The sequence below is a fragment of the Vanessa atalanta genome, chromosome 30 (genome assembly GCF_905147765.1).
Source record: "Vanessa atalanta chromosome 30, ilVanAtal1.2, whole genome shotgun sequence".
NCBI lineage: Eukaryota > Metazoa > Arthropoda > Insecta > Lepidoptera > Nymphalidae > Vanessa > Vanessa atalanta.
This window is the reverse complement of record NC_061900.1, coordinates 2,645,320-2,659,428: the sequence shown is the minus strand read 5'-3', so window position 1 is coordinate 2,659,428 and position 14,109 is coordinate 2,645,320. Positions and strand designations below refer to the sequence as shown.

The 14,109-nt window shown below is 31.7% G+C and overlaps 1 protein-coding gene across 2 annotated transcripts in view; it reads right to left on the bottom strand.

Moving 5' to 3' along the window:
- The window catches only part of LOC125075222, a 48,246-nt gene extending 46,345 nt beyond the window's left edge, over nucleotides 1-1,901 (bottom strand). Inside the window, exon 1 of one of the 2 annotated variants that reach the window (XM_047686915.1) lies at nucleotides 1,672-1,901. The gene's annotated coding sequence lies outside the window, so the exon portion shown is untranslated. The remainder of the gene's footprint in view (nucleotides 1-1,671) is intronic. The other variant, XM_047686913.1, reaches the window with a different exon arrangement.
- Nucleotides 1,902-14,109: the final 12,208 nt, after the last annotated feature.

Genomic DNA, 14,109 nt, shown 5'->3' with positions numbered 1-14,109 from the left:
GTCCTTAGATATTAACTCAGTAAGAAATATGATACATTCCTTACTATCGCCAGTGGACCACTAACATTGAGAGCTACGATGTTATGTCTTTTGTAACTCTAGTTAAACTGGCTCACTCATCAAATCGTAACACAATAGTACTATGTATTGCTATTTGGTGAGGCAGGTGATGAGCAAGCCCTACCTAGACGGGCTTACATAAAGACCTTCCACCAAGTCAAGTATGTAACTATTTATATAACAGACCTAAATAACATTGAGTTTATTAAATCTGTACAAAGGTTTCCTTTATAGATAAGGCGTACTATTAACATGGTTATCTTGTTTAGTGTCAATATTTATATAAACCAAACTAGTCTGGCCTTGACATTATACGAAAATGAATACAGAAGATATCAGATGTGTCTGCTGCATGTGTAAATTACATAAGAGGAAGTATTTGTTTCGTTTTATAAGATAGGTAGATGTGTTAAAGGGCCAATACCACCCGGACACATGTATTGTATGAGATATTAACCATTTCTTACAACGCCAATGTACCACCACCATCTTAAGGTTTAAAAGTTGTCCCCTGTGCATGTATTATTAACCTTTCAGAGCAGAACACAGCATTACAATCAAGTTAGTTATCAAAATCCATGAGAATAATATCTATTGTAAGTATAACAACTCGTCTTATGGTCAGCACTATGATAGGGCTTGTTCATTATCATTAACATTCCAGGGGATAATGCTAACGTTCTTGCCACAACTCTGCTTGATTTTGATCAGAACAGCAACTATCTCACATCAACATATCATCACAAATTTAATACAAGTTTTTCAAAAAAAAAAAGAAAAGAACAACATAAGTCCATAACTATATACAAATATTGATAATAAATAGTTACTGTATAAATTACCAGGTGGAATAGAGGCAAAATTCCAGCATTTCCTCGTTGAATCGCAATTCCGATCCTCTAGGCAAGAAATGATACAGCCTGCCACCGTATAAGGCGAGGTGTTATACTTTCAATTAAGCTTTTTGCAACTAACTATTAAACATACATAGTATACGTAATTTCACGAGTGACATTCAGGATTATGATAATGTAACATGAACTATACTAGAAACAGATTTGAGTAGCTATAAGAGGCTAAGTTATGCTTACTTTTGTTTAGGTTAGAATTGCTGATATTTGTAAATTAAGCTCAAATAATCTTTGAAGTTATCTCGCAATGGTTTGGTGTTTTAAATGTATTTGTACAACAGGCCACAGAAATGTTTTCTAATTATCTTTGTAGTAAGTTGTTCTTGGTATAATCTTTACATTATGTTGGTCAAATTTTTCGTGTTGTTCATAAAATATATTGTTTTAGTACAAAATCGAAACACAGATAATGCATTTAAAGCCAACAAAACGCATCGTACGTATAAATAAAAAAAAAAGAATTATATCGATGTTATAGATTATAGTATAGAATATATCAAAAAATAATGTTACGAAAAAAAAAAAACTTTTTGTTTTTTAATTTCAGAACGATAACATCTCATGGGCTGCGTTTTTTAAGACACGTATTTCATAAGCAGTTTTCTCAAGTTCAAGTTTTGTTAGCGAATACACCACGTCGAAAAAATATGTGTATTTAAGGAAAATTATGTTTAAGTAATTTCAACTGGGTCATACATACATACCTCGTCTGACGTACGGAGCTGAATTTCCAAGAGGCAAATAGTTTATAAAAAAAAACTTTTATCACCGTGTTATGTTAACCACTTTACTTTCACCGCAATCCAACACTGTGTAATACTTGAAAACTACACAACATGCACTTTAGTTCGTGGAAGTAATTGTTTTTATTGATATAAAAATTCGCAAGCTACACCCGGATCACGATATTGCGCATGAGTTTGGCGAATGTCCACACCGCACTGTTGAATGTACAAAGTGTTGCCTAGTTCAAAAAAAAAATTACCCATAAAAATCACATTTCAGTTCCCATTACATAAATATTAGGATCTTAAAACAATTGCGTTTATAGTATAAATTATAAAAAATAGTATAATTCTATAAAAAATAACAACAATATATAAAATTCATGATTTAGGGTAATGTTAATAATTTTAATTCTTTTTCTACGCAAAGCAGTTATGTTACGATTATTGCCATTTTCTGAAAATTTCACAATTTTTTTTTTACCTTAAATAAAATTCAAATCTTCGTATTTTTTGTTAAATTTAGGGTAAATTACCTAGGCTAGTAGCCCTGTAATCTATTCAATTGCCGTCGCGCTCCTCACCCCTACCATTCCCTCCATTACATGTTAGATCACAGATTAAAAATACATTTCCGAAGTTGACATGTGGTGAGGTCCGTTTATACAGACGGTCATCTTATCAATTTTGCAAATAACTTATATCCTTGTTGCGTTTTTAAAAAGTTTTCGTTTTTTTTTTTATTTAAATATAAATACTTCACGATATTTTTCGTGAAGTTTTTACGTATTATGCATCTAAATAAATTTTTCAAATTATTTAAAATTAGTGATTTTTATTCGTTATACGTTATACATTTATTAAATTTTAAGTTTCGAGATTTATTTGTACCTAGTAGGTCAATAGAGTGGCATTTTATTAGTATAAAATAATCTATACTAATATTATAATTATATGCTTAAGTATATGCTTAACTTTGTGTGCCTGTTACGCTTTCACGTCCAAAACACTGAACCGAATTTTATGAAATACGGTATGAAAAGCTGCAGGCGATAACTAGTAATATTAATATTAATATAAAACACATTTATAGTCTCTATGGGTTAATTTATTATTTCGATACTAAAATTGTGATTCAAAAGGAAAAAGCTGTAATTCACTTCACCATTTTACGTGGTATTTATTTAAACAGTAATTTTTAATACGTATCGTTGTAATCGGTAGCTATTAACGGTCTTTTTAGTGTTGCTCGACAATATTCGAAGTAGACTTGCTATATTCAAAAAATAATTCTTAGTATTTTCATGTTTATTTATTTTTGTATCAGTACTGATTAAATGGAATTCAATTAAGTATGACCCGTTTCTTCCGACTTTTTTACTTTTATTTTCGACCAATATGGCGTAGGCTCGACATTTATTGTGTTTTTTGGTAGATACTAATTATATATTATAGTTTAACAAAGTACCTTATCGTTTTTTATTTTACAGTAAAGGCTTTCTAGAAAAATATAATTGTACCAGAGATTTAATCACAGATTAAATTCAATTAATCTTGTTTATTATGTTGCGTGCGGCCATTTCTCTAGATACCGCTAACTGATAATTACTTTTTATTGTTGTGTATTTGAAACGAGGGTTAAAATCTGTTAGTATCGGTACAAGGGACATTAGGTACTCTGTTATGTTTTACTTTGTCTAAATTATATATTGTAACTTCTTTAATGATTTTGTTTCTATTAGACTAATATAATTGTGCATCATAATATGATTCTGTTCTAGCTTAAAATTAATTATAAATTCAATGATTATTGTCTGAGCTGACCTTACGGTTAGATGCTTGCGTCAGTCTTCCTCAAAAAATATGTGGAAATGTGTATTGTTTCTATACGACCTTAGTCGTTGTCTTATGTGTTATTAAAGATTGATTTGGCTCTTTTTCTTTTCATTGGTTCTATCAAATGATATTGTTTAACAAATTGCATGTAAAATTTTATTTTTAGTTTTTGTTTATTAATGGAGTTCATTAGCGTAGCTTTTTGCTTTGGCTCTAATGGGTCATCATCAGAACAGACCAAGTAAAAGACATAGAACTTAAAAAAAACTATATTAAGAAAAATTGATCAGCAAAAATGGCGAAGGCATATGTTTTATATGCAGGAAAATGGACCAAGGAAAAAAAGGTAGTAGACGCTTGGTGATTGGCAAGACCGTTTGGGTAGTTAGATACTAATTCCTCATTGACTAGTTCTTTGGTGTTGTGGCTAGACGTATCCTGGGCTTAAAACCCAGATCGGGCTGATGAAAAATTCATTGGGTTTTACTATCGAAAGATTTTCAGTAACACTCCGAGAAGTTAGATATGTGCACTCCATCTCGGAAATAAGGGAAGGCCGAAAAATATAAAATAACGACAAAATTTATAAAAATAAAATGTTAAAAAAGGCACGGGCTACTGTGAGCGTGGATGTTGTAAATTAAATAAAAAAAATAAACTGGTCTCCCTTGAAATTGCCCGCCGCAGCCGAACTGCCATCATCACGTATTCTACCGTCTCAGAAAACTATTGTTGTTGTCCGGTTTGAAGAGTCACTGAGCCAGGTCAACAATCTGAATGGTGAAAGGACGAATTTAATGAACGAATGAGATAAATGTCATACAATACAAAGAAAATTATGATTTTTTCTAAAAGATTTAAAATGTTAAAGGCTAAATAATTCATTGTATTTAACTAACATGACTGTATTTATAGATGTTGAAAAAGAGTAACTACTGAGTTTCTTGCCGGTTCTTCTCGGTAGAATCTACATTCCGAACCTGTGGTATGTTTACTTTAAATAGTTTGTTAAATGACGATTCAAAAGTGCTTGTAAAAGTCTACTTGAATAAAGTATATTTTGATTTGATTTGATAAGACCGCATTACAAACAGCCACAAAAGAAAAAAACTATTTAAACCACATGACAACAAATAAACAGTTCGTGAATGCCATCAAACAAATTAAACACTAGAAATTTTAGTATGCGAGACAGGTTTACGCATTAAGTACAAGGCCGTTTGAACTTGTTCTACGTCGGGGAATAACTCGCGTTGTTAAATGTTTAATTCAATAAATGAACTATATGAATAACAAGTTACCGCCCGCGGCTTCGATTGTGTTTTAGGGGCTAGTCGTAAGCTGTTAAACTTAAAATAATTTGGAGTTCAAGTTTTATACGAAATTACATCAAACTCGGTTCAGAGGTCGCGAAAGAGCAACAGACAGACTATTATTACAGATAGATATTATAGTACGTGTCATTTGTAATAGTTTTTAATATTCGAAAGCAAAAGTGGATGTTTAAAAGATGTCGTGGCATTTGTATATTTAAAAAAAAAAAACTATATTATATATACTAATATAATAAATGTGACAGTAACTGTCTGTCTGTTAAACCACCGCATTTGTTGATATTGAAGCAAGTTAGTTAGGTAATTTTTTATATTTTAAAACTTTCCCTCCTAACATGAGTTCTCTATAAATTAATTCTTGAATCCGAAACTCCGTATGAAATTAGACACAGTTGAAGTTGACGGAGAAGAAAGGCAAAAAGCTAATTTTTTTTATATAGTTTGCATTAGAAATTAATTAAATGTATGACATTATACACACTACCACGCGTTTGACATACACACACACATACATATTATTTAATATGAAATATTCATAGTTTATGGTCATATAGCCAATATAGACTTAGAGGCTGTGATCGGCAGACTTACGGTAAAGTAGCAAACTCCATATTCACCTGTGGGGGAAAGGGAGGTTCACTATTCCCATCGAGGGAGGGGGCACGCCAAGGAGTCGAAAAGTATAAAAATTGACTTTCAAAATGTGATCGCACCATGTCTGCCATTTTGATATCTTAAAATATATTAGAAAACTTATAGAAAAAAATAATGGCAGACACTTATTCCGGTTACTCGTATATTTTTTATAATTTCAAATGTACCTAAATTTGATACAAATTTTCTTTATTTCAGCAAAGCCTATATTTATATATAAGTTATATATATATATATATATATATATATATTTACAAAAGCAGACACATAGGTCGGTTCTAAGGTGCAGGCAGATCATATAATAGTTTCTTAGCTGTCCTTATGAATGTGCATTATTTATTTATTTAATATGCAACAATATAGAGTTTGCTACTATACCGTATGTCTGCCGATCACTGGCTCTTAGACTAATACCACGTCATGTCAAATTAAAAAAAAATGAACGACGCTCTTCTGTCATTTGGGTTTTTTTTATTGTAATAAATACAAGGTATCGTTCACCTGAGCCTTATTTTTCCTATCTCTCAAATTTTTCCATTCTTTTAATGAATTTCGACCGATCAGCGACCTCTAGCTTTAATAATAATTCTAAATTTAAAACAACAATCATAATTTATTCTTACCGTACAGAAGTGATAATTTTCACTTTAAAAAAATATATATTTCTAAAATAAATGTCTGATTTCATAATTAAAATCAATAATTAAATTAATTACTTTAAATGAATAATAATTAATGACAAAAACCAATGAAACTTCGCGCCAAAAAGTAAACCCAAGCCTCCGTGACGGGCGATCGCGCGCTTTTTTTTTTAAATGTATTATGCTACAAGGTGTTGATGCATTCGGCGGTAAAAATATTATATTAAAGTATTTTATATTTAATCTTCGTAAATTTTGATCCCCATTATTTTTATTGAATATATTCGTGTAATGTGAGCGTCTACTGTATCTTAGAATATAAAAATCTTATTATTGAAATGAGCACATCAATTAAAAGATAAATAAACGACACGATTACGATTTTTATTAATCATAAAGGAAAACGTATTATTAATTGGTACGATTCGAACATATTTTTTCTACTTTTACATATATTGTAACTATATTTTTATTGATAGGTTAAGATTAACAACAGATACAAAAAAAATTTGACAAACAGAGGAAAAAAAGCTAATGAACTTGTTTTGTCTTTGTCGAATTACGTCACGTTAATTTTCCATAGAAATTTGAAGTCAACAATATCTAAAGACACATTCGTAACGATAAAATGCCTTTTTGAAAATCGAACGTATTTCGAATATTTTTTGGAACGAGTTTTTGATATTTAAATATAACGCAGTTTCATTACTTTACCTGCGTTTAATTCCACGCCAAAAACCTTTATTTAAATCCTCTAGTGCATTATTCAGCAACGTTATCCCAGGAATATATCTTCCCATCTCAATCGTGAAACGTTGAAACGATATACAATGATACGCTATTTTGAGCCTTCCTCATATAATTATTGTGGTCATTGTCGCATATAACTTTTTAACTATTCAACATTCTGTCCCGCGTTGTATTATTTAAAAATCGAATGACATTTTGCAACTAAGCGACTGATCGCACGTTACTCTCCGAACACTTGACCAATGAGAACTGTTACAAAACTAAGGCTGTCTGTCCATTGACGCGGATCAAGGCAGTTTGGTGATGCGAAGGAGCATTGTAGAGTACAGTTACGGACTGTAATCGTCCATTCAATCGGAGCGGGAGAACCCAAGTCAACGTATCATTCAAAGCGGTCGGAGGACGTTTTTACAAGCTAAAAATTACGGTGTTAATGTTAAACTCTTGATCTTATTGCTTCATGCTTGAATCGAAGAATTCAACAGCGGTCTCTTAATGGAATAAAGTCTTCTGGATCGCTACTAATAATAGGCGTTCCACAAGGAACAATTTTGGGCCCTTTTCTATTTTTGTTGTATATAAATGGTAAGTGTTATGGTAAAGGTATTCGTGAAGTTGTATTGTTTGATCATGACACCTCATTACTTTTTAAAGTTGACAGGAAACAACCGAATTATAACGATGTAAACAATGCATTGTCACTGATACAAAGTTGGCTTACAAAAAATTATTTATCTCTGAATGCTAATTTCAAGTTAACTTTAAACAATTTAGATCTAAATGTAACCCACATTACAGTATTTATAGGAATCACTTTAGATTCAAAACATCAGTGGAATCCTCATATATCGTCCGTCCGTGTCCGACCTGCTGCTACCGATACTGCGGAGTTGAGTTATGAGACTCAACTCCGCAGTGGACACGATTAGAAAAGTTAGACAAGAAACGGATGTTTATACTGTTCGATTAGTATACTTTGGTTACTTTTATAGTATAATGTATTACGGCATTTTTTTGGGGTAACGCTGCCGATATTTAAAGTGTTTTCATGCTGCAAAAAAGAGCTGTTAGGTCTATTTATAATCTTGAAGCTCGAGAGTCCCTTCGTGATGTATTTGATAGAGTGGGTATACTTATAGTTGCTTCACAATACGTTTACAACAATATTATGTAATTTTTTTTATTTTTTATGGCATTGGTTGGTGGACGAGCATATGGGCCACCTGATGTTAAGTGGTCACCACCGCCCATAGACAAAGGCGCTGTAAGAAATATTAACCATTCCTTACATCACCTATGCGCCACCAACCTTGGGAACTAAGATGTTATGTCCCTTGTGCCTGTGATTACACTGGCTCACTCACCCTTCTAACCGGAACACAACAATACAGAGTACTGTTATTTGGCGGTAGAATATCTGATGAATGGGTGGTACCTACCCAGACCGGCTTGCACAAAGCCCTACCACCGAGATCACAATGATACAGTGATAATGAATTCACAATAATACAGATCTTTTCGAAAGAAACGGTGTAATTGTGTAGACACGAGGAGGGAAGGTAAAGTAATATTACCTCGTTACCGAATTCGCACGGTATTCGTTTCTATAGTAAAAAACTTGATGGTTGTGCAGAATTTGGTTACATTACCCCAGGAGGATACCATCAGCGACTGCGGTGGAGAAGCCTTCTCTGGACATCCATGCTCAGGACGTACACCACCTGAGCAAGAAAAAGCCAGAATTCTGGAGGGGAGTTATTTTGCGCTCCCGAACCGAGACGACTTGGAAGCCTTCAAGAAAAGAGTCTACTCCTTCCCTAAAGTGTTGAAGATGTCCACCGGCTGTGGTAGTCACTTTCCATCAGGTGAGCCTCCTGTTCGTTTGCCGCTATCACATAAAAAAAAAGATTCCACAGCTATTTTTAACTTTTCCTACTAAAAATGTAAAGTCAATGTCAAAAAAAACTTTGATAAATAAGGCATATTACTCAATACAAGATTATATTAAAGATTATAAACCGTGAACCTAGTATTTATTGATTTCTAAGCAGGATATAAAAAAAGTTATTTTTTCTTTACTGACATATTTGGTAATTAAAATGGTGGAAAATAGTAACTACTGATTGTCAAGCCGATTCTCGGTAGTATCTAAATTCCGAACCGGTTGTAGCTTTATTTTTGATAAAGTTCTGTAAAATTACTATTTAAAAGTGCTTTATTAAAATTTACTAAAATAGTATAAGCATATTGCTTAATATTTAACGAGCGTGGTCTGCGTTGAATTTCGAAACTGTTATTACGGAATACTTTACAGCAATGGCGGACTAAGCCCGTCAGAGGCCCGCGGCGGCAAAGCAGGATGAGGTAGCCTCAAGTTTAAAAAAATAATATTTTTACAATATTTTTATTCAGTTGACATTTATATTATAATTTTACATATAATTCTAAAATAAAAGTACTCCTTATTACATCAGCTATCTGCCAGTGAAAGTCCCGTCGAAATCGGTCCAGCTTTTCCAGAGATTAGCCGTCACAAACAGACAGACAGATAAAAATTGTAAAAAATGTTATTTAGGTATATGTACCGTGTATACATTCATATGCATTTAGTAAAACGCGGTTATTATAATATTACAAACAGACACTCCAATTTTATTATATGTATAGATTTATGTTTATGTATAAACAGTCTGTAGAGTGTTGTGTTTTGATCTTGATGAAATTATGTAGGTACTAAGCACATTTTTAAAGTCTTGTTTAGGGTTTGATCAGGAGAACGGGGATGCATTTGAGGGCCATGACTACGGCCCCCTGTTAGTCCGCCACTGGTATCAGAATAAGAGGAGCTTTAACATGACAACATTAATACATTTATGTCGTTTCGTCTTTTAACCGTTGAAAGAATTAAGATTTAAAGTTTCAACGCAAGAATAGCGCTGACGTCACGGGTTCTGACTTCCCTATGACTCATTCCCTTGACCTTAAAGGCTTAGAGTTGCGCAATGTTGTCATTAAATCCCTGTATACTGTTAGGAGTTCATATTATTATTTGTTGTTTAATTAAATCTTAAAGAAGTTTAATGAGTTTGACTTTTTTGAAACTTTGTATTAAAAGTCAAAAGTTTGACATGTATTTAAATATATATTTTTTTTAACTTTTACTTTTAAATTTATTAAAAAAATAATGCAATGTAAATTTATACATTTCAATATTTTTTTTTTTTTTTTATAAATTTAATTTTTGAACATAGACTTGCTGTGTTTTTTAATCTATTTGTCGTGTTGAATGAATATGTAATCTGACTTCCGGAGCAGATTTGTTTATTAATTTTGACTCATAAGGATTTTTAATACATTTTTTTTAATTGGCAATATTTTTTAATTGGATCATTAGTTACCAAGATTACCCTCTACATACAAACAAACAAATTTGACTTCATTATAATGTCAGTAATGTTACGTATGACAAGGTTCTATGGCGAATAAGTCTATGCGAAAGTAACTCTGTCTGTTGCTCTTTCACAGCCAAACCACTGAATCGAATTTGACGAAATTTGCAAGGAAGAAAGCTCGAACCCTATAGAAGGACATGATATTTTTTTTTTTACAGTTTAAGGGCGAGTGCGTCAATGTAACTGCACTGTAACAATCACAAGGTGTGTAATTCTTGGGGCAAGGTATCCGCTTCAAAAATAAAATTCCGCAGTATTTTTAACTTTGCCGTTTCATAGATTCAAGTCAATTGTAAAAAATACATCGGTAAACAAGGCATATTATTCGATACAAGATTATATTGATGATAAAAAAGCGTGGAGTTAATGCTTATTGACTTCCAGGCGACAGACATAACATACATATATAATTGTATTTAACTAACATTACTGTATTTTTGATTACATGGGTAAAAAAAAAACACATGCACTAATAAAAAAAAATAACAGCATTTGAAAATATAAAAAAGTCAATAACAATTAAAAAAAAACAATCACGTGTGAATTAAAACAATAATAGAAAGAGACAGAGATAAAAAGAAAGAGAGGACAGGTTCGCCTGGACTTAACGCCTTTCCCTTACGTGACAATTTCTGCTAGTTTACTCTTGTAAGCCGCGTTAAAGAACTTCGTTCCAAGAATCCTTTGTTATATATCGTACATTGCGTTTTACTTGGTGGTAGGGCTTTGTGCAAATATAGGTAGGTACCACCCACTCATCAGATATTCTGCCGCCAAGCAGTGACATTTGGTATTGTTGTGTTACGGTTTGAATTGTCAGTTAGCTAGTGTAAGTACAGATACAAGAGACGTAACATCTTAGTTCTCAAGGTTGGTGGCATTGGCGAAGTAAGGGATGATTAATATTTCTAATAATAATAATAATATATATTAAATAAGAAAAAAATATGGAATCGGAATTTAAAGGTCTGCTCTTAGTCTATTGAAGTTTTTTACTCCGCGTTGTATCTTAATAAGGTTTGGCCGCGTTGAGTCATAATCTTGATTTGTACTGGTTTAACTGGATTGGGACTACTTGCCGTAAACCATATTTAAATGGGTGCAATTAAATTAAAAAGTTGCCTGTCGATAGTATACCCTCGTTTCTGTCCGTGGCTTCGTCTGTGTTAACAGAAAAAAATGCCAAATTAAAAAAAAATGTTAAAGAACTCTTGTTTGCGAAAGGTTACTATACGTGTGAGTTTATGATTGATAGCACTCTTTGGGAATGAAACGATCGCCTCCTGGCTATTTCTATTCATATTCAATATTTGTAAATAATAAAATTTATAACAAAAACAGACCCGCTGAGTTTCTTTTGCCGGTTCTTCTCACGTCAGGGTATTCTTTTCTGAACCGGTGGTAGTGTTTAATTTGACAATAACTAAGTACCTAAGTGTAATGCTTCTATATTGAATAAAGGAATTTGAGTTTGAGTTGTTAAGTACTCTATATCCGCATCTGTGATCATCATTACACAGTATAAAACAAAGTCCTTACCGCTGTCGGTCCCTATGTATGCTTAGATATTTATAATTACACAACCGATTTTGATGCGGTTTATATGTATAATACACGCACAATATAGTAGAGAAACACTGATAATTTTAGAGGTTTCTGAAGTGATGTCGTTAATAAACACATTTTTTAAGCTTACATTGCAAACGCTGGCTGAACCCTACGAGTTAGATCAAAATAATGTACTATAGTATTGTACACCTTATAAAGCTCTATAATAAAGTCTAAGGTGGTATATGACTATCTCTTAGGGATAACCCATAATAACCATTTTTTATCCTTTACTTTTACGAGAAATAATGCCTTATTTTCGAAGCGATTTTAAGCAATACAGCATTATTCCTCATCCAATTAAGTACTTGAAAAACATAGTGTATTTAATATAGATCAATACGGCCCTTTACAGCGTGTAATTTAAATGAATATTTTCGAAGATATTACAGATTTAAAACGGAGGGACACAGCTGTTTGTATTGTCTAACGACTGAAAAACTGTGAACGTTGTAAGACATTCTGTAGTATATTTAGTATCAGCATTGCACGCGTGCGAAGCCGGGAGGTTCGCTAGTGACGTATAAAACGTAACAAACAAACCAACGCATTTATAATAGCGGTTAACGTATTCCAAGTATGATTTCTTATATATTTTAGAATATATGAATACTAGCTGAACCCGTGTGAATTTTATAAAACAAACTTCAAACCCCCGTTTTACCCCCTTTTATATGTGATCAGAATTTCAAATTTCAAGTTTGTAAGTGTTATCGTTTCTGAGATTTCCTGATGAATCAGTGAGTGGTATTTCGCTTTTATATACTAATTAATAACATAGATATTATATGGCAGTTATAAAGTGATTAATATATTTTGTTTTAACGATTGTAAATTTGTAACTGGCAATAATTCATATATTTACGGTTTTTTTTTAGCGTTATTTTTAATTAAGTTTATATTTTGTACTATGAATTTGAGTCTCGTGTAAATAAAGTAAAATTATTATAAACTATATTGAACACCAGCATAACTAGTGTTCATTGGTCGAAATAAGACCATAAACATTATAAAAAATTTACAATAAAAGAATTAGGAAATACGTATTTAAAAAATAATCAAATAATCAAATTGTTGTAAATAAATTCTCTTATTTAATATCTTTGTAATATACAAAAAAAAAATACAGTAGAGGAGAAAAGGGTAGGCACTAAACTATCACGCCGTTGCTTATCTATATAAAAATTATTAAAAAAAAACAAGAGTAGAAAAATAAATGTCAGAAATATTGAATAATGATTATGACCGAGTTTCGACACTGTACCAACACATAATTATATTCTATGTATAACACAAATTTAACGCGGAATAAACATTTAGTAAAGTTAGAAATACTTATTTATGAACTTATATTAATAATATATTTTATTTGATAAATATATATTTTGTTATTGTATCCGATTGTTTTAAAAAAAAAGACGATTTCAGAATGTCATTCGTACTTTGCAATGAGTACAAGATTTTCCCGCGTAAATTATAAGCAAAATGTCTGCCACCTATATTTTGTCAACGAAATTTTACGACATTATTATTTTATTTTGATTTCAGAATTGTGAGGTTGATAAAATTAAACGAATAGTAAAAGAAAATGTCTATTATTTTGTAGTGTATTTATTTCGCTTTACTTTCATAATTACGGAGAAAGTATACTTGACCGAACACTTCAAAGTTTTTATTTTGACACTTCAGATAATCTGCGTCAATGATTCGAATGATATGTCATAATTGGAGACGTTCATTTTTGGTATTATGTCACCGTGAAATTGTTAATACAGCTAGATTACATATAAACTATCTCGTAAGATTGTAAACGGTCATAATATTTTGAACTGCAACATACTATTTATAATTTAAAAACAGAATATTTCAGTTTATTATAATAATATAAAAGTGAATTTAGGTTAAAATAAGTATTCATTTCTTTTTTCTTTTTTTTTTTTATTGGTTTTAATCCCGCATCTGGTGTCCGAGTATCTTTCCGAAGCTTTACTAAGCTTCACAAAAAAAAAAAAATCTAACCTCACTTAAACGAAATTGTTTACATTTTATTGCAAGTCGAATCACCGTTGACAATCTTTCGACGGTTTACAATTTCACGAGAAAGGTTATAATGTAACGGTATTTACTATTTTAAGGTG